This window comes from Condylura cristata, unplaced genomic scaffold (genome assembly GCF_000260355.1).
Source record: "Condylura cristata isolate star-nosed mole 26May11 unplaced genomic scaffold, ConCri1.0 scaffold00009, whole genome shotgun sequence".
NCBI classification, from domain to species: domain Eukaryota; kingdom Metazoa; phylum Chordata; class Mammalia; order Eulipotyphla; family Talpidae; genus Condylura; species Condylura cristata.
The window spans coordinates 17,481,648-17,501,754 of NW_004567110.1; the positions used below are offsets into that span (position 1 = coordinate 17,481,648).

Sequence of the window (20,107 nt, forward strand, 5' to 3'; positions counted from 1 at the left end):
CCATCATGACAATGTGAAGAAAAGTGCAGTTCTGAAAATAATACCACATAGCCAAAATAGAGAACAAAAATTGGCAGACATAGTGGGTATATTGGTTCACACTCTGTTGACAGGCCTTAGTCCCACTCATCTTCTCCCAACAGGAAATACTTTAGTCATAGAGACTCCTACTTACAATCTAAGCGATTCGGTCCACTCTCTGGTGGCATTATCTTTCAGTCCCATCTATCATTAAGTGTGGTTAGCTCACGTGTCACTTCTTTAAGAAATTTCACTCTGGTTTATATCCTTGTCAAATTGCCCATCTCCCTTTGAGCTTCAAAATAACATAAACAGTAAATTTCAAAAGTGTGTCAACTGAGACCTTTTATAGATGAAACCTACTTTCTGGAAGTCAACCAGCTGAACATATGGACAGCTGTAGACAACAGATTGTGAAAATAGGTCCAGCTGGAAAATATCTTGTGTACCCAATTAGATCCAGTTACTCTGCATCTGTGGATTTAAAATGATCACCATCCAAAGTGGAATAGATGTGCCCTTCATTGCTTCGAAAATCCACAGCTTCTTGACTGGAGCTGGCTCTTGAGATCCTCAAAGTTCAATCCTGCAGGTGTTGGGAAAACCTTTGTCAATTTCAGCACCTATTTTTGTGCCAGAGTGAGACCATTTGCTGGCACAAAGCTCTTCCCACTGAGGTTAATGCTTCACGCCTTCCTGGATTTCAGATAGGTTCTCTCCCTGCTGGGCTGTGGTTAGCTTTGTCCTTATCATGTGTGTATTGACAACTTCCAGAACATGGGTGTTGATCTCCTTATATCCTCCAGGAGCATGATCTTAAAGACTGTTAGCCTTTGTCGTTGTTCTGAAAAGACCACAGAGGGCCAGTCACTTTCACCTATGCTTCCGGAAGAACTACCGTGTTTTTTACGCTATTGTCATCTGTGTCAACCGGCTGGTGAACAGCCACAGGAGCAGCAGCTGTGTCATCTACTTGTACATGATGTTGATTGGCACTTTCTCTGCATTTCTTATTATCTCCACCATAACCACCTGTGCAATCTCAACAGTCCCAATTGTCGACACTTCATCAGCTAGCTTATCAGAAAGCAGTGGAGACTTGGTACAGGCTAGGATGTGTTGGGTCAGGCTATTGATTGCTTTTCAGCTGAGAAGGTGTCAGCAATCCGAAGTCCCCATGGTACAGTGTAAAACCTCAGGTTCTCACCTAGGGAGAGCTGCTATAGTTTTCAAATACACTATTTAAAAAAATAGGGAATTGGAAACATTTCCCTCATGAAAGAGGGTCTGGCGATTTCTGGTGTAGTGGGCTGCTGAAAATCATAGGTTGTATCTGCAGAACTATTTTACTTTTCACTGGCACTGTGAATTATTCCCCATAATGATGGAACCAGCAAGTGCCCAGACCGGTCCCTGGAATGACTTCTTATATATGACACGGAAGTATGAATAATTAGAGAAAATAAATTTTAAAAATGAACTTCATAAAAATTATGCTGTGCATAAAATGATACTGTCAAAAGTGTGGGAAGGCAGCAGATAGAATGGAATATTTCTATTTACAAGTTTTATATCTAATAAGTGCCTTGAATCCAAAATATAAAGAAATTTTACACCTTGAAAACAGAAGTAAAGGTAACTCAGTTCAAAACTAGACAAAGAACTTTTATGGACAGACATTTCTCTAAGGAAGTTATACAGATGTTCAACAAACACATAAAAAGATGCTTAAGTAATCAATCAGTCTTTAGGGCAGTGCAGCCATATCTATAATGATACCACTTCATTAGTACTAGAGGAATTGGTAATACATAAAAGGAAAAAGAACTGTTGGCAAGGCTGTAGGGGAATTACAACCCTCATACATGACTAATGCAAATAAAATGTTGTGCAGTTACTGTTGAAAATAGCTTGGTGATTCCTCAGAAAAAAATCACTGAAGACCCATAAATTTGAATCCCCACTGTGTACCCAAAAGAGTTGATAACAGGAGTTATATATATATATATATATATATATATATATATATATATGTGAGAACACTATTCACAACACCTAAAATGAAAGTCATCCAAATGTCCATCAACTGCTAAGTAGGTAAATAAAATGCGGTCCATTGATGCAATAAGATACTCTTGTCATTACAGTGATTACTGATAACTTCTGCAAAATGGGTCCACATTGAAACAGTTATACTGTTCACACAGTTATACTGTCTGAAAGGCCCAGAATAGACAAACTCCTAGAGCTACAAATCAGATTAGCTTCAGAAGTTTGGAAAAGGGGGAATTGGAAGTAACTGCTCAATGGGAACAGAATATCCTTGTGATGAGAATGTGGTAATTTCTTACCACTGTGAATATGTTAAATAACACTGAGTTGTATACTTTAGAATAGTAAAATTATTAAATTTATATACATGCATTTTAACACAATGATTTAAAAAAAATAGAGTAAGAGGAGGTATTAATTCTGTATTGAATTCCATCTGAATTTTAAGCCCAGCTACAACATTTACTAACCTTGGTTCTGTGTATATGCTGCCAGTTTCTTAAATCATAAATTAATAAATTTTATCATGGAAGGCCATTCAGTCACTAAATATTTATTGAGCTGAGTCTGCACTTTAGGATCTAGAGTAAGATTGAGAACCAAATTGATATTGACACTTTGCCATGTGAATCTTGAAGTCCAGCAGAGCAAATAGCAGTGAGTCAAGTCTCTATGAAAATAAAAAAATATTGCAACAATTTAGGTAATAGTTGTCAGTGTTTGAATTAGACATATTTAAGATGTTCAGTGAAATAATCAACACAAGATTATGGCTATTAAGCTCTTAAATTCCACACTTAAACCTGCTCTGCTCCACAAAGTGCCTGTCTAATTGCAACTATCTTGAAAATATAGACGATAACTCTAGGGGGTTGACTAACTCAGTGGAAACCATTAGTCCCTCTGAGAACCTAAATATACATCCACACATGTATGAAATTCACATCCTACATGTGTGCTATACACACACACACAAACACAAGATAATATTACTGAACATACTCGCAACTGCTGTTTGTCACATCAGAAAATTAGTTGGCTTGTTCTAGTGCATATTTTTAATCAGCTCACTTTCCCTGTGTTTATTTTCTGTATTCAGTGTGAGAGAGACTAGTAAAGCTATAATGAACTCCTGTGTGAACTTTATAACAATCTGAAATCTGTATGTGCTTTTCAAGCATATCAAATCACATGTCTTGGTGTATGCTATGAAACCACAATCCTATGCATAATATTTAGATTAAGTCTCTTGGTGGTATCTGACTACTTCAGATTCTAACCATGTGGAGTCCCTTGGTGATAAATCTTTTATGTTAGAACCACAAAGAGAAACAAATTCAGCTATCTTATATTTAAACATACTACTACATAATAGACACTACATAAGAGCAATAAACATTTAAACTCTAAAACCAGAGTGATGTATCTTTGGCAAATGGCAAAGCTTTCTGAGCCCAAACATACTTAGTATCCTCCTTATTAAGTATATTACAATATATTCATACTGTTGGCAAAGCAAGAACCTCTGAATCATTCCAATCAGTTACCTATAAATTCTGATGATAAAATCCCCTTCCTTCTTTGTGTTAAGCTGACATACTTAAGTACTGGAGCAGTTATTTTTTAAGTGATCTAGCTCTGTGGATTCTGGCTCTCGAAGACACTATAGTAATATTCCTTAACGTGTTCACTTGAGTAATGTTTTTCCTTTACACATACATTCATGTGGCCATTAGTGTTTTCAGTTGTTCTCTTGCAAAGATGCTAATAATGTCAAGATTTTATAATTAACACTATTGGTATAACAAACTAGTACAATCTGCTGTTGTGTTTTAAAAATTCAAAAAAATTACAATTTATGATCTGCATTAAGCTGAGTTATCTGAGGTCTAAAGACAACAATATTATGAGCACATTCTATTTATCCTTTTTAATATTTGATGACATGTTCTCTAATCTGCAGTTCTTCAAATTTTGGAGTAGAAAATCCATTATAGAGGAAATAATTCTTCAAACATAGTTTTTTTTTTAAGGATACATTTTTTTAAAAAAGATTTTTGTTTATTTGTACATACAGAACTGGGGTACAAGGCCAGAGGTTCAGAGGTGGCGAGAGGTTTCAGCAGAGATAGAGTTGGGAGCAGAACAGGCAGATCGATGAAGTACACTGCTGAGGGGAGCAGAGGGCGGGTCAGGAGAGGTCTGCCACACCATGTCGTCACCTCTGGGGTAGGCAGGAATCGAAGTCATACGGAAGTGACTTTAGCTTCTCAGTGCTATGCTTTAACCTCCTGTGCCACAATGGAGGGCCAAGGATACATATTTTAATTAAATGTTTATATAGTTTTTGATTCACCATTCATTTATAATATCACCAACATTTGGGGAATATAGCTATACCACTTTGTACACATAAACAGTTCTTTAAGAGTAGAAATTTTTGCTCAACCTATGCATAGCTGGTTGATGGTATTTCTAAACACTTCACACATGTTGACCATTTAGGGCATGGAATCTGTAAGAGATACTCTTTTCCACATCTTCCTGCTTAGAATAATAAGGTCTAGAAATATTGTTTTTCCAAAATAACTTGGTTAGTAAATATCAAAGATCAAAATTTGAGGAAAACTGTTTCCTAAGTCCAGTCTTGCTATGTGTCAAGACAGCTATTTGCTTAGTCAGCTTGGTCCTCTAAAACAAATTACCATAGACTGGATGACTTCAACAATAAGCTTGTTTGTTCTAGTTCTGGAGTCTGGGAAGTTCAAAGTCAAAGTGCCAGTGCATTGTATTCTTGGTGAGAGCGAGAGTCCTTCCTGGTTTGCAGGCCACCAGATGATGTCTAAACTCACGAGCTAATTTCTTTGGAAAGGCCCCGTGTCCAAACATAGTCATATTGGAGAACAGGGTCTCCACACACAGATTCTGAGGGGACACAAATATGCATGCCATAACTAGCCAAAGGCCCTTCTTGAAGTTAGAACTCTGAAGTTAGAGCTCAGTTTGGTAAGGCCCGGGTCTAGAAAGTGCTAGAAAGTTATGCTTCCCATTTAGTGGAGAAATACAGTCTGAGACAATGAAGCCAATATGGAAGACAAATGTGTTGTCTGTACTGTAGTAGTAATTTGTTCTGGCCGCTCCCTAGATACCTGCATGCTTGGCTTTTCTGGGAGTAGGCTGGTAAATGTTTCCTATCTCTCAAGACAATCAAAATAGGATTTCTAGGGATCACCCTGGTGGTCTAGGAGTTAAGTCTCAGTCCTCTCGAGCTATCACCAGTCACAGTGGTATGAATTTGATCTCCAGTAAGGGGGCTGACCTACATGGTACAGCAGACCTCTCCTGTCTCACCTGGTGCTCCCAAACAATGTAGTAATATTCAGCAGCATATTTCAGTAGATCCATCTGATCTGCTCCCCACTCTGTCTCTGGTGAATGCTCTCACCCCCTGTACCTATATTGCAGTTCTTATAAGTAAATAAAAATAAAACTCTCTTAAAAAGAACAGGGTTTCTAGTTTCTCCATTAAAATAATGTTTTGTTAGTAATAAACAAGATTGCTGGTTCCCTGAAAATGATGAAAAGGTAGAACAGCAACAGTGAGTTGGCAGATGTTAGAGGGCCTTGTGACACCATGGGATAAACTTTATATTCACTGTGAACCTGGGAGTCATTTCAGGATTTTGGCAAGAGGAGAGAGGCATGTTCTAATTTGTGTTTTCAAATAATCATTTTCAGTGCTAAGCTATATCTGAAAATCAGAAGAAAGGATAACAGATCAAAAGTCTTTTACCATAGTTAGATGAGAGGAGTTGTATATAAACTATAGTAGTTGCAGTGGAAATAGTAAAATGTAAAAGTATAAAATGGAATTTCTTGATGGCTTGTAAGTGGGTGTCTTTTAAGTAAATCTAAGGTAAGCCCCAGGGATTTTAATTTGAGAAACCAAAAATTATGGGGTTGCCAATATGTGAAATAGAAAAGACTCCCAGGTTCTCAGGGGAAGTTCAAGATTTTAAGAATAAATAAGGAGTGGTCAGTGATATCAAATGTCACACTTATCATATGAAAAAAAGGTTGAAAATATTACACAGATTTATTTATTAATGTTGAGTGTGTGGAAGCTACTGCCTTACAGTGCTAAGTAAGATTCTACAATGCAAAATAGAAATACTGAATGTTAATAGCAATGAAGACATGCTTTTTAAAAAGAAATCTAGTCCTAAGAAAATGGAGACAAAATTTCAGATAAAAGCAGGACAGAGGATTAGGGCTGCAATTCCACAGAAATAATAAAAATAACTTCTTACATATTTTGGAATACATTTCATTACACCATCTTTACATTCATAAGTGTGCATATGGCTATGATTTAACTCTGAGAAATGTAAAATATCTCCCTGCTTTCAGAATATTTATATCAGGATGGGTTAAATCAGGAGCAATTTTCAGGGAACATGACTTTTTCACCTTAACAAATTGTAAAGGAAATATACTTTCCTGGGTTACATCCAATATGATTAAGATAATGAAACATAATATCTGTGAGAACATCTACTTTTCTCTACTGATCACTTATGCTTCCTGAAATTTTGGCATTCCTCACAAGGGCTTGGAATCATCTAGTGACAGAATATGTGTTTTTAAATTTATAACAGTTCATTAACTTAGACACTGTTTTGTCTTAGTTACATGTTATATTACCTCACTTTCACTTATGTGATCTTTTGCCCCAAATAATGTTAGAATAATTCATATTAACTCTTTTCTAAAGCTCCTGATGGTGAGTGTGACAATTTACAGCTGAATATAGTTAGAGAAGGTATGTAAGAGTTTGTATCATTTCCCTTGTATGATAGAGATCGATTGCAAAATGCAGTGGCTGTTGTCTCCTCCTCCCAGAGTGAATTATCTCTGAGATTTTCAAATGGGGACACGACTCAATGTAAATTTTTTATTTCCCAAACTTCATTGTTTCAAGTGATTGACACTTGACTGATCTGGGGCCAATGGAATAAGTAGAAATAATAGTTTGTGACAGTTTCTTGGGACTCTTAAATGGTATTCACAATTTTTTCTGTCCTATTGCCTAAGTTAGGGTCTTATTTTTATAGTTTCTGCCATCATCATATGCTATGATAACAGATTTCATAACAGTAATGAGAAATGATCGCCTGGACTGGGCTGCATTCCTGAGAGCTTTGAGGAAAGGACCAAACATGAACTTTTTTACCACTAAATGTTTGCATTAGACATAAACTTTTAATTTAAGCAATTATTTATGGTCTTTACAATTTATGAGAGAATCTTAAACTGGATTTATGTAATTATTTGTCCAAACCCATAGAATTACTACACCAAAAATAAATTATAATGTGCGGTATGGACTTTGGGCGATGATGATAGTTTAGAGTAGCTTTATAAGCCCTAATAAATGTACCATTCTAATGGGGGAAGTTAGTGATAGGGGAGACTGTGTAAGTGTGGGGACTGGGTATATATGGGAAATCTGTGAGTCTTTACTTGTTTGCTATAATATATTTCATTTATTCATTCATTCAGTTGCCAGAGGTGTGGGTGGGGGTGAAAGGATTCACTGGAGTGAAAGAGTAGAGAGCAGAACTGAGAGATCATCTGAAATACACTGCTGAGGGGAGCAGCGGGCCTGGCAGGAAAGGTCTGCTGTGCTGTGTGGATCAGCTCCCTGGCCAGGGATCAAATTCATGTTGCAGTGGTTGAGATAACTTGATAGTGTTGAGGCTTTAACCCCTGTACCACCAACAGGCCCTATCACACTGTCAATTGGTTTTATTTGCTTTCTAAATTAGTATGTTTGGAATCATTCTATATGTGCTCTTCCTTTTTGCAGGGTTAAGGTCTTCAATTTAAATATAAATGTATATCTGTTAGAATTTTATTTTGCCTATTTTTCTATTGGCTGGTAACACAATTCTAGTCAATATACATTATCTTAATTCTTTTAGATCCATTAAATTTAAATGTCTACTAGTTAAAGTTATCTAGCCTCTTAACATTAATATTGACTTTTTAAAAAAGGCCCTTCACATTTTTCTAGAAATTGTAGATTGTTTTTGAATTTTTACATAGAAATCTTATGACACTTTTCTTTCTAAAATTACTGAATATATAGAACAATTTGAGAATTAACATTTATTTTTTATATCTAATCTTCCTTTTAATCAACCAGTTCCTCTTAATTTCTGAATTAATTAATCTAAGATAAATATTTCTATTTCCTTATTAACTAAGTGTTCCTGATCACTTTGAAATCTGCATATTATATTTTAGGAATTGACTGAAACTTTTCTAGTCAAGTTCATTAATGTTTATATACAAAGATGGTAATTTTCTCCTTGTTTTATTTAGGTAAAGTTATTTGATACTCTTTTTAAACTACTTCCATCTCGAAACTTTTCTTAGTTTGGCTTCAAATCATAATTCTTTCTGAATTTCTTCTTACTGTTTGGATATTTTTTTTCTGTTTTATTCTCTGGTTCTTTGCCACACCCAAAGTGACACAGTAATATAAAGTTGTGTATTAAACTCAGTTCTTCTCTCATTCTACATAGTTTGTGAGGTCATTCAATCTACTCAGTTTGTTTGAATTGTAAAGCAGATGCAGATTGCTTCTAGTTTTAAAAAAATCTGGCTCAAATCTCTTTTTAGGCTTTAGACCATATATAAAACTGTCTTCCTAAATAGATGTTCCAAGAGATATCAAGATCAATATATCCAAAAGGAAACTTATAACCTAATTTTCTCAACCTAAGCCTTCTCATGTATTTCTTATTTCAGGTAATGCCATGTCAGTCATCCCATTTACAGAAATAGTAATCATGACCAATTTCTCATGAGAAACTCATCTTTACCTTCAGGGTATATATAAGGAACCCCATTTTCTTGCCTGTCACGTGAAGGCTCCACCTCTATTTCCTTGACACCCTTGGTCACTAAGCACAGGATAATTCTCTCGTGTCCACTCCATTATTGTTTATAATTTGCCACCATGTAAATTCTCTAAACATATATCATTAACTTGATTGGATTTTCCTTTGCTTATGTTCCTGATGCAGTTTGATTATTTGTCCAATATGAGAAGACTCAGTATGATTTCCTTTGTACCCAGCAAAAACAAAATAACATCTGAGGAAGCTGCCCAGGAACCCGCACAAAGTAATCATATTTCACAAGCAAATAGATCTCACTTCACAAGCAAAGAAGGAAAATGTGGGGAAGATTAATAGCTGAACATTTTTTCAGAATGAAGAAATATATTCAGTTTGAAATATTCAAATTTTGAAGGCTCACGTGTGATCCTGAATAGACTCCATTAAAACTAAAGATTTGTATTTGTATGTATTGTAGTTATTCTCCAAAATATTTTTAAAAACAATACAAAAAGCAGGAAAATCCTAAGACAGAAAAATAGGCTGATTACCTATAAAGTAATGACACATAGGTTTATAGCCTACTTCCTCTGAGCAAGCACACACCACAGAAGGGAGTAACACCTCAGTACTCATAGGTGGGAACTATCAGTGTCCACACTTTTCGTACAGAGATAATTTGTCAATGACCAAGTGTGACACTGTCAATTAAGCAAAAACAAACAAAATACTGTACACAAAAAGGATGGCAAACTGACACAAGATTCAATGTGACTAATTTTGAAGACCTAACAGAATGAGTTGATAAAACAAGTCATAATATTTTGTAAGTAATACAAGAAAGTCAAGAAAGACTAAAGAAATGTAAATGCCAAAAAATCTAAATATGCACATACAGGCGATGTAAAGGCATACTAATCCTTAAGCTTTAACATTAAGTCAAAAACAAAATAAATGCAGAAAAGTGAGACTATTGAGTTCAGAATCAAAGTATTTCAATAACTATATAAATTCACTGCAAAAGAATAGTAATCGTATATTAAAAAAGCCTTAAGAAAGTTGATTTTTCTAAATGGTATTCATCCAACAAAAGCCAAGATATATGAAAAAAGCAAATACATTTGCAATGGATCAATAACACAAAAATTATAAATAAATTATAAAAATGATAAATTATAAAAATGATAGCAATACAATAATTATTTTGAAAACGATGTATTAAGAAAAGAAAAAAGACAATTTCAACATATATATGGCTATAGTATTTATCTAAAGATTTTACAGCTCCTAAGTGGTAGTAAATATTATTAGTGCTACACACATGTGAAATACAGTACAACATAGATGAAATAAATAAATATATATGTACATCAAGAAAATTGTTTCTTCCGAAGACAGAAGTCTAGATATATGAATAGGAAAGAGAACAAAGGAAATTAAATCTGAGGGTACCCAATCAGATGATCCTACAATTCTCAAAAATGATCCTCCCAGTTGAATGTTGAATATTTTGAGGTAAGCAAACCAAAATTCCCGGAGGATAAAAAGAAGCTTTTTGCTCTTTTTGCTCTTGTCTAAGTTCCTCATCAGAAGAGATCATCCTGTCCTCAGTTTCTGCCCTTTTACTAATAGAAGAAATCAGTGCCCTCTTCTCCCCGCCCTTAACGATCTAGAAGAAGGTGGTTTGGAAGGTCTCACCCACTTGTTGGCTTACAGGCTCACAGTGAACATGTCTTCTAAGAATGTCATGCTTGTTTTCAGAATGAGGATGAGGTCACCCCTTCTTGTCTGTTATGTATACTCTATCCTTCCTACCATCCCCCACCTTTCTACCTTTTGATATCGTAGGTCCAAAGATGTAGGGTAAATATTTCTGGTCTGCTCCATTATTCTTTAGAATTTACAAGCATGTAAATTCTCCATATGTACATTATTAAGTTTTGGCCTTTTCTCCTACTGATCCGTCTGATGTTAATTTGTTCATTCATCCAATCTTAGAATGAACCCAGATGGGGTGGGGAAATTTCTTCCCATGCCCCAACAATTCATTTTTCTAGCGGTTTATTAAAATAACAATAAAGAGGGGGAGAGTTTTACAATAAAGAGAACCCCATAGCATACATGTTCCATTTTATAAAAAAAAGTATACAACCTTAAAATATGGCAAATGAAACACATATATAAGAATTAACCCTTTTTAACAAGAAATATTTAATTAACTTAAAATGTTCAAAAGATTAGATTTTGCATACATGAGAGTTCAACTCCTTAGTTTAGGTAATCACCTTTATATGTGAACTTCTGCATATTTCTCTAACTAAATGTATATTTTGTGGAACTTCTTTCAGGTTCTCAAATATCTGATTTGCAGTTCTCTTGTCTAAATTCTAACAGATAATTAACTTTGTTTTGTTTGTTTGTTTGTTTTTAATTTATTTATTTATGCATACAGAACAGGGTACAGGCTAGAGGTGCAGGGGTGGTGAGAGGGTTCACTAGAGACAGAGTGGGGAGCAGAACAGGCAGATCAATGAAGTACACTGCTGAGGGCAGCAGTGGGCATGTCAGGAGAGGTCTGCCGGGCCATGGGGTCATTTCCAGGGCAGGGAACTAATCGGTGCTGAAGTTTTTTTAGCTTGTTCAGTGCTGTGCTTTAACCTGCTGTGCCACCAGGGAGAGCCCAGTGTTTTGCTTGCTTTTTAACCACTTCTGCTGACTAATCTTTAAACCATACTTCATGTTTCAGTTTAAATGTGTAGTCCTTCCTTGACTACTCAGAACTTATACAGGTTACTGGAACCTCTCATATTGTTTAGTTTTATGTCTTCCCTTGGTTCTAGCTGATCATGTCTACCAGCCCTAAAAATCTCCTAAGGAGAGACTCACAGCTATCATGTTTTCTACTTATTCAAGTAGCTGTCATGTAAATGGCATATAATAGACGTTCAAAAATTATTATTCAATTAATCTGTATAAGTTAATCATGTATTAAAATGAAATGTTTGCTAAAGATTCATTAAAATGTTAATAATTTTATATTATCATTGTATTAATTTTTGATTAAGTGGTGAAGTCATGTAAGTCTGAAAGTGCTCCTGAAGACTTGTTTTAATTCTGAATTCAATAATTTGGTACAGCAGATTGTGTTTGAAAATTAGCACTGAAAGTAGAAGTCATTTTTAAAATATTTTTGCATTAAATTTGAATTAGTACCTAAATATATAATATCTTTTTCTATTATAATTCCCATGTGCATATGAGAATATTAAGAATGCTGAGTGATGGGTGAAACTCTCTTTGATTCTTAAAGAGAAAAACTTTTTCCTTCGCAGCTGCTTTTTTCTTTTCTCATAATTTGTCTTACTGAGTTTATATACAATGATAGAGATAAGATGATCTATTTGAGATAGTATCTATAGTAGTATCTATAGTTCTGCATAATATTCACATTAAATTACTTATATTGAACATTCTGAAAAACTAAAGATCTTGTATAATGCAGTCTAATAATGAACCCTTGTTATATAGCATACAGATAAATATTAATATATTTGACCAATGTTACTGATCACTGCCACTATTTCAAATGGGTCAGTGTACTTTCTCAAACACTTTTATTCCCTAGACTTCTTAAAGATCTGGAAAAGGAATGGTACCTTTTTTTTTTTTTAAAGATTTTTTATTTATGCATACAGAACTGGGGTATAGGCCAGAGGTGCAGGGGTGGTGAGAGGATTCACCAGAGACAGAGCAGGGAGCAGAACAGGCAGACAGACGAAGGAAAGGTCTGCCACACCATGTGGGTCACCTCTAGGACATGCGGGGATCAAACTGGTGCTGAAGAGTCTTTATTCTTAGTGCTGCTGTGCTTTAACCTGCTGGCCACTAGAGAGGGCCCGTAATGATACCATTTTTTGAAAAACAACAATAGTAACTTTAACTCATTGAAAAAAACTGGCATCTGTTTGGAGTTTAAGGCAAAAGTCTGAAGTTCAAGGTTAGTGTTTAAGTCAGTGAAGAGAGTAGCCACATATGAATTTCATGAAATGGTGAATGGCAGACACTTAGACATCGGATGTGTTAATGCAGTTAACCCAAAAATGTGGTGTTCTGAGAGTTCAGTCAAGAGACTCATCTATGTCCTTGTGCTCTCTCAAGTAATGAGAAGGTTGAAAGTTTCAAAAGTAGTAAGAACATTTTTATCCTATTTCCATGTCAAATTTTGCACAGCAGCTGTTTCAAATGTTTTACTATCTTAAAATTGCCTGACACACTCTGACTAGGAATATGACCTCAAATTTTGTTACTGTTAATGTACGTTCATCTCAGTTGAACTCATTCCATTTTTTCTTCCCTCTCATTACACATTTCTTCAGTTTTATGATTCATTCCTGACAACTCTCTTTCACACCTTGGATCAGAATGTTCAGGAACTCTTGTGAGCTTTAAAGTGTAACTATATCCAGAATCCCGCTACTTCTGACCATTTCCATGGCTTCCCTCTGGGTCCAAGCCACAATCTCTCACAGCAGTAAATTGTAATAGTCTCCTTAGTGGCCAACTTGCCTCTGTCCTTTCCTCTTACAGTCTCTTCTGGACATACATGATAAAGTAATCTTTTTCATGGAAATAATCTATATATTTGAAAGTCTCAAAAAAGTTTTACTCAGGATCAAAGCGAAAGATCTTAATATGGCCACCCATGCACTCCATGAGTTAGACCCTCATTTCCACTCTGACATCATCCAACACTTTTAGCCATGATCCCACCAGAGAATCTTTGTACAGGTTATTTCCTTTGCCTGAGGTTTTTACATAGTTTACCTTTGTCATCTTTCATGTTTTTGTTTGAATTCCTTGTTGGTAAATTGTTTTCTTATTTCAAAGTTGACAAGCAATTGTCACTTCTTCCTCTCTTTCCCCCTTCCTTTTACTTTCCCTGTTTCACTTTCACTTGCTCTTCCTCTTTCCACTCTTTCAACATCCCACCCTCCTCCTCCCCGTCTCCCTACCCTCTCCTTCCATCCTTCCTTCGACCTTTCCTTCTCTGCATCCTCATGCATTTGATGGAATTATTACTCTGAATGAATGAATGACTGCTTTTGTGAAATAGAATATAAGCCCCAAGCCAAGGACTTTTGGCCTTTATGATCATTATTATTCTTCAGAAGCTAAATATAGATATATCTGTAGGCAGGCACAAAATACATTTTGATTAATTATTTCCTTCTCTAAGTATTGGATAGTGAAATAATGCCTTTTCAAGGCTAATATTTTCCTTTACAATGTCACAAGAATTACCATTAAATCCATCTATAATCTTTCTGTCAGTCTATACATTTGCTGATTTCAAAACAAGTTTTATTTCTCTTACCCCAGAAAAGGTCTGCAGTTCTGCATCTGCTTATTCTACTGCCATATTTTAGGCATCATAATTTATATTCAGCACTTATTTTTCAGGGTTCATCCCACTGACATTCAATTTTTTACAATCTTATTTCTGTTTCTTAACTCTTCTGAAATCACTTAATGACTTCTGCAATTGCTGTATATTTTCCATCAACTCATTGTTTTCTTTTGAGTCCTCCCACCTTTTTTTCTTTCTTTTTTTTTTTAATCTCTGGATAATATTTTGAACTTAGGATCATTCTGTCCTTTGGGAAATGAAGTAGATGGGAACTAGTTGAATTATATAGGGTCATATTAATCACTTCTAGTTTCAATTTTTTGATTTCAAAGCAGGAATGGCTCTCAGGGCATCTTTTGTAAAAATGAAATATTCCTTTAAGCTTTTAGGGGAAAATAAATTGAACCAAAAAACCTTAGCTTAGGACAAATGTCAATATTGTTCTTTTATACAATTGTCAGTTAATGAGTGTTTATAGAAGATATAGCATGAGCATGGACAGAAGCATTTACTTAGTGCATGAAAAGGAAAGTGGAATTTTTCTTGGTAATTTAGTACCTCACTTAATGTAGTCACTTATATATCAAGGACCAGGTAGAGGAGGGACTTGGAAATAATTTGTAAGTGCATAATATAGATGTACAAATAATAGGATTACAAAGACATGTAATCATCTTGTTGCAGTAAAAGTGCAAGGATCATGATATGTAGGAAAGTGAATACCACAAAAGGTGTTCATGGGAAATTTACAAAAATTTTTGATTTCTTACCATTTTCTCCTGAAGTCGGTCTTTAATAACCTTCATACTCCATCACCAGTCTGAGGGAGCTTTCACTCAGAACACCTATGAGGTTCACAACAAATTATTCAGTTTATGTGTTCTATTCCTTTTATTCCAGACCACAGATGTTTCTTTTGTATGTCTACATAGTATTATAGAATCTTGCATTTTAAATTAATGCATTAGCTCTCAATGGGTTGTTTAGGTATCTAAACTGTTTCACAAGATCCATTTGATCTACATTGTTTAACAGTATTAAGTTATTTGCCATCATTCAGTTCTATTCTCTTATAATTTATGCAATAGAGCTTTCTAGAAACTAGCTATTATGATATTACAAAAGACTGAATGCAGAATTAGATAAAAGAAGCTAGAAGCTAGCTCTCTTTTATTAGACAGCCATTAAAGATATTTGGGGAAATATAAAACACTTTTACACTTATTATTTTTCTTTGCAATTTATGAAATATTTTTCCCCTAAAAACATTTTATTCATTTGCATATGTAGTGAGCTTGCTTTATAAAATAATTGGTAGTTGTTTTGAATGGTTCTTCATTTAAATTTCCAATATGGTATCAATGGGTTTAATCTACTTAAATAAAAGTTAATTGGGGTACCTGATAACTTTAAAAGTTTAAAAGATTTCTGAAATTAAATGTTTGAGAAGCACTGCATTAGAGCAATCATTCAAGTCAGACTTCTGCCTTTTTCCACCCTGCCTCCGGGATGAAGATCTGGGTATTAGAGCTTAAGTTTACACACTATTTGAGTGCTGCATCTCATCATCTGTGTCTGATTTCTTAATTGTCTGAATTGAAGAAATGTGATTAGGAGACCAGAGTGTTCAGCATTTATTTCTTTTTAGCTGTTGAGTATTAGTAGAATTATCCTCTCAGGACAACCTTTTCTTTGTTTTGTAAGATTTATTTATGCATGCAGAACTGGGGTACAGGCCAGAGGTGTTGGGGGGTTGGGTGAGAGGATTCACCAGAGTGGGGAGCAGAACAGGCAGGTTTCCTGAAATATACTGCTAAGGGCAGCAGTGGGTAGGTCAAGAGAGGTCTGCCACGCCATGTGGATCCCTCCCTGGTCAGAGATCAAACTCGTGCTGCAGTGGCTGTGGTAGCTTCATAGTGTTTTGTTTAACCTGTTGCACCACCAGGGAGAACCTCATTTTCTTCATTTGTAAAAGGAAAATGTTGAAAAGAATTATGTCTTTCTGACTATACATTTTTCCATCTTTTATTTTAAATAAAACCCCACATATATAATGATTATATTAAACCCAAACATGATTATTTTCAGCCTTCCTTCATCTTGGCTTCTATGTATTACAGGATATGTTTAAGATAAAAAAACAAATCTGACCTTAACAATTTTACCTCTACATATAAACTCTGAAACACCAAGATGTTTGAATTTGAAAATAAATAAATAAAAATGCAATTTAATAGTAGATTTTTAAACAAGAATCTAGTGATTATCTGTAGAACATTTTTGCTTCATGAAGGGGAAAGCATTACAATATTCTCTACCTTTGATCAACAATTGAGATTTAAAGAAAATCACTAGTGAATCAAGTTGGCGTAAGAATCATTTATATAATATAACTTTGTTATGCTGTGCAAAATGTGCTGAAATTTATGGAAAAATAAACTTAGAACTTTAAGTATTTTCACAGGTATTTCTCAGACTTTGAAGGATTTCAAGGGAAAATTCTAAAACTCTTTCTAGGTGGAAAATTTGTAAATCAACTTAGACAAAGGTAGTATATAGAACAATCAGCTTGAGAATTAGTTTTCAACTACATTATATGAATAATTTTCTGTATATGGTGTGGAATCAGAGTGGACTTTTCTGGGTTAATCTCCTGCAAATAATTTTAACTAGGGAAATGATATATTAACTATTTATTTAATAGAAATTTATAATTTGATCAACATTTGTAGCCTCAAAGGTTAAGGTGATTATGTTTTCTCCCAATTTGACTAAAACTGAACACATTCTAAATACTGATTAATAGAGCAAGCAGCTGCTGACCCAGAATGTATAGAAATAGTACTTTGAAAATTCTTAAAGTGATCAGAATTGGCAAGTAGCTCCTAGAAGACTTAGCCTTTTGGTAAACAATATTCACTTTTTTTGATAAAATAGAAAAAAAATTGTAAATAACATTGCAAGAGAATGTGAGAAAGTAAATATATGTATATATATATATATATATATATATATATATATTTCCTCAGATGATTTGGACAGGCCAGAAAAGGTTTTATTTAAGATCAAAGTCTTTATAATAACAAGTTATCCAAGTAGAAGAAGAAAAGAAAGATTCAATAAAGACAGGACAGCTTCCCCAAAGACATAAACATTAAAACCCGTTAGTAATCTGGAAAATTAGATAATACAATGGATTTAAGTATCTACCACTATAAGGAACATTAATGAAAAATAAGTAGAATATCACGGGGTGGCAGACACTGTTATTGCCTGGCCATGTTTGCCTGCCTTGTCTATTTTAGTGAGTTCTTACCTATTTTCAACTGTCTGAGGGCTCTCTCTGGTGGCTGAAGTCTGCTCTGGAAGTGAAACACTGGCTAATAAAGCCTGCTGGGCTTTCACTAATGATGAAGGGGAACTGGTGTGTGAAAGCTTCAGTTCCTCCCCCTTTCTCTGTGTACCTTTAAGGCTCATGCTGTCTACTGATTCCGTGAATTTTCCAGTAAATTCAGTTTCCATTTTGATAATGGGCTTGATAATGTTTGTTTTCCAGTGCCTGCCTTCCTTTTTTCTTTTGTCTCAGTCTCCAACTTGTTTGGGATTTTACCCAAATAAACTAAACACATTCAACTGATTGTTATAAAATCTGATACTGGTAGAAGATGAGCCAAGAAACATGGAGTGAGTTGGGAGCTGTTGACTCTACTCATATCCTGTATGATGAATCAATGCCAATATCTTGATTTCTTCTCTTTCAGGCTTAGTAGTCAAGATACAAATGGCAAAAAATGTAATAGTATATATACTTGGCATAACATAGAGGTTCAACATTTTAGGGCTATAACCTAAGAAAATCACAGCTTCATTTGCTACTTACCATGACTACCATATTGTCAATACTCAGGTTGCTTAAGAGCAAAGAATTGGAAGGTATATCATTTTTCAAATGATATCATTTTTATGTCCTGTTACCCTGTTTTCTAGCTATGTGACCTTTGGTGATTGTTAAGTTTAGGTCTGCTTTAATAGGGAAAAATAAGACAATGATAAAAATAAAAGATTAAAACCTTTAAGGGTCTCCCTGGTGGCATAGGGCTTAAGTTTTAGTGCTGTAACCCTAAAACCTGTACGGTCTGAGTTCTGTCCCTGGCCAGGGAGTTGACCCACATATTGTGCAGAAGACCTCTCCTGGTTCATTCACTCCTCCCCTCAGCAGTGCATTTCAGTAAATTTGCCTGTTCTGCTCCCCACTATGTCTGTCTCTGGTGAATTCTTTCACCCCCACCCCACACACACACACTACAGACACCCCTGCACTTTGGGCCTATACCTCAGTTCTACAACAAAACAAAAACCCTTCACAGAGTTCCTACAACCTACAAGAATACTTACCAGTTAACACTTTCTATTACTTTTATTGTTTATTTTATTGCTGAGTTAGGTGTTAAGGTACTCAGTATGCAGAAAATGTAAATTAATATTTTAGGTTCGGTCAGTGAACTTTAGTGGGGAATTATGGGTGATTTTGTGATAGGATAGGTGAAGTGGTTGGAGGCTAAGTTGACTATACCTGGGGGCAGGAATCCTGAAAAGTCAAAACACTAGCAGGGATGTAAAATAATGATACTTCAACAACAATAGCAGCCAAATAAATAAAAACTATGTAAAACACACACAAAAGATTTTTCTTTAAAGTATATGTGTATATATCCTTCAGGTTATTTTTATCCTATTAGGATATGATAATAATAATAATTGATACTAATAATAACTATTACTAGTAGTACAATAACAATTATAATACTTATCATTCAGTAAGCTTTCCTTCATATCCATAGTTTTAGTGAATATATGCCAGATTATGTTAACTGTTGTTCAAATATTTACTCATTATGGCTTAACCTCTCAGAAATCTTATGAAGATATTCCACTTTGCCAGTGAGGAGAGGAAATTTGTGTACCTAACTATTCCTCCTGGTTTACTTCAGACTGAAAGGATTCTTGTGACATTGGACAGTCACTGCTAAAATTGGGAAAATCTGAAGCAACTGGGGTGACTAACCACCCTATAATAGAGCACCAGTAAGGAGAGTTGTCTTGTAAGTGGAATTTATGGGATTAAACCTTGTTTGTCTGGTTTAAGAATATCTCACATTCCATGGTCTATTTTTAATACATTCATTTACATAGTCTTTATTCTTCTAAGAAAATTTTTCATGTAATATTGTCATAAACCTCAGAAAGGAGATAAAGAGACCTTACCAGTTATGTTATCTCTATGTGTGGGACTGCTACTATTGTAGAGAATATTTCTGAAATCTACAAGAGCATTTTTAATGCTATAATTACTTTGGCAACACCATTGGAAACAGCAGGATGGTCTCATAATTTTAACATTAGTTTTGAATTTTCATAGTCATATATTTATCCAAAGAATTCCATTTAAATATAAGCCATGATTTGAGGAAATGTGAACTTTTAAAATACTATTAAATAAGCAAGAGACCAAAAAAAAAATAGTTGATTAAGAATTATAAGTTATTTGTAGGTGACTATTTTTAACAGTTTTTGGATACTCTCTAGAGGTCTTCACTTTCTCCAGCTTCTTATATATTTTTTTCAATTTATTTTCTAGTATTCTTTAACAATTAAAATATATTTCTTGCATTTATTTCAAATTCTAGAGTTCAAATATATGTTTTAGCAGATACTGGGA

At 34.7% G+C, this 20,107-nt stretch overlaps 1 pseudogene; it reads right to left on the reverse strand.

Annotated features, from left to right (window-relative positions):
- Nucleotides 1–484: 484 nt before the first annotated feature.
- Nucleotides 485–17,910, reverse strand: LOC101636577 (annotated as a pseudogene).
- Nucleotides 17,911–20,107: the final 2,197 nt, after the last annotated feature.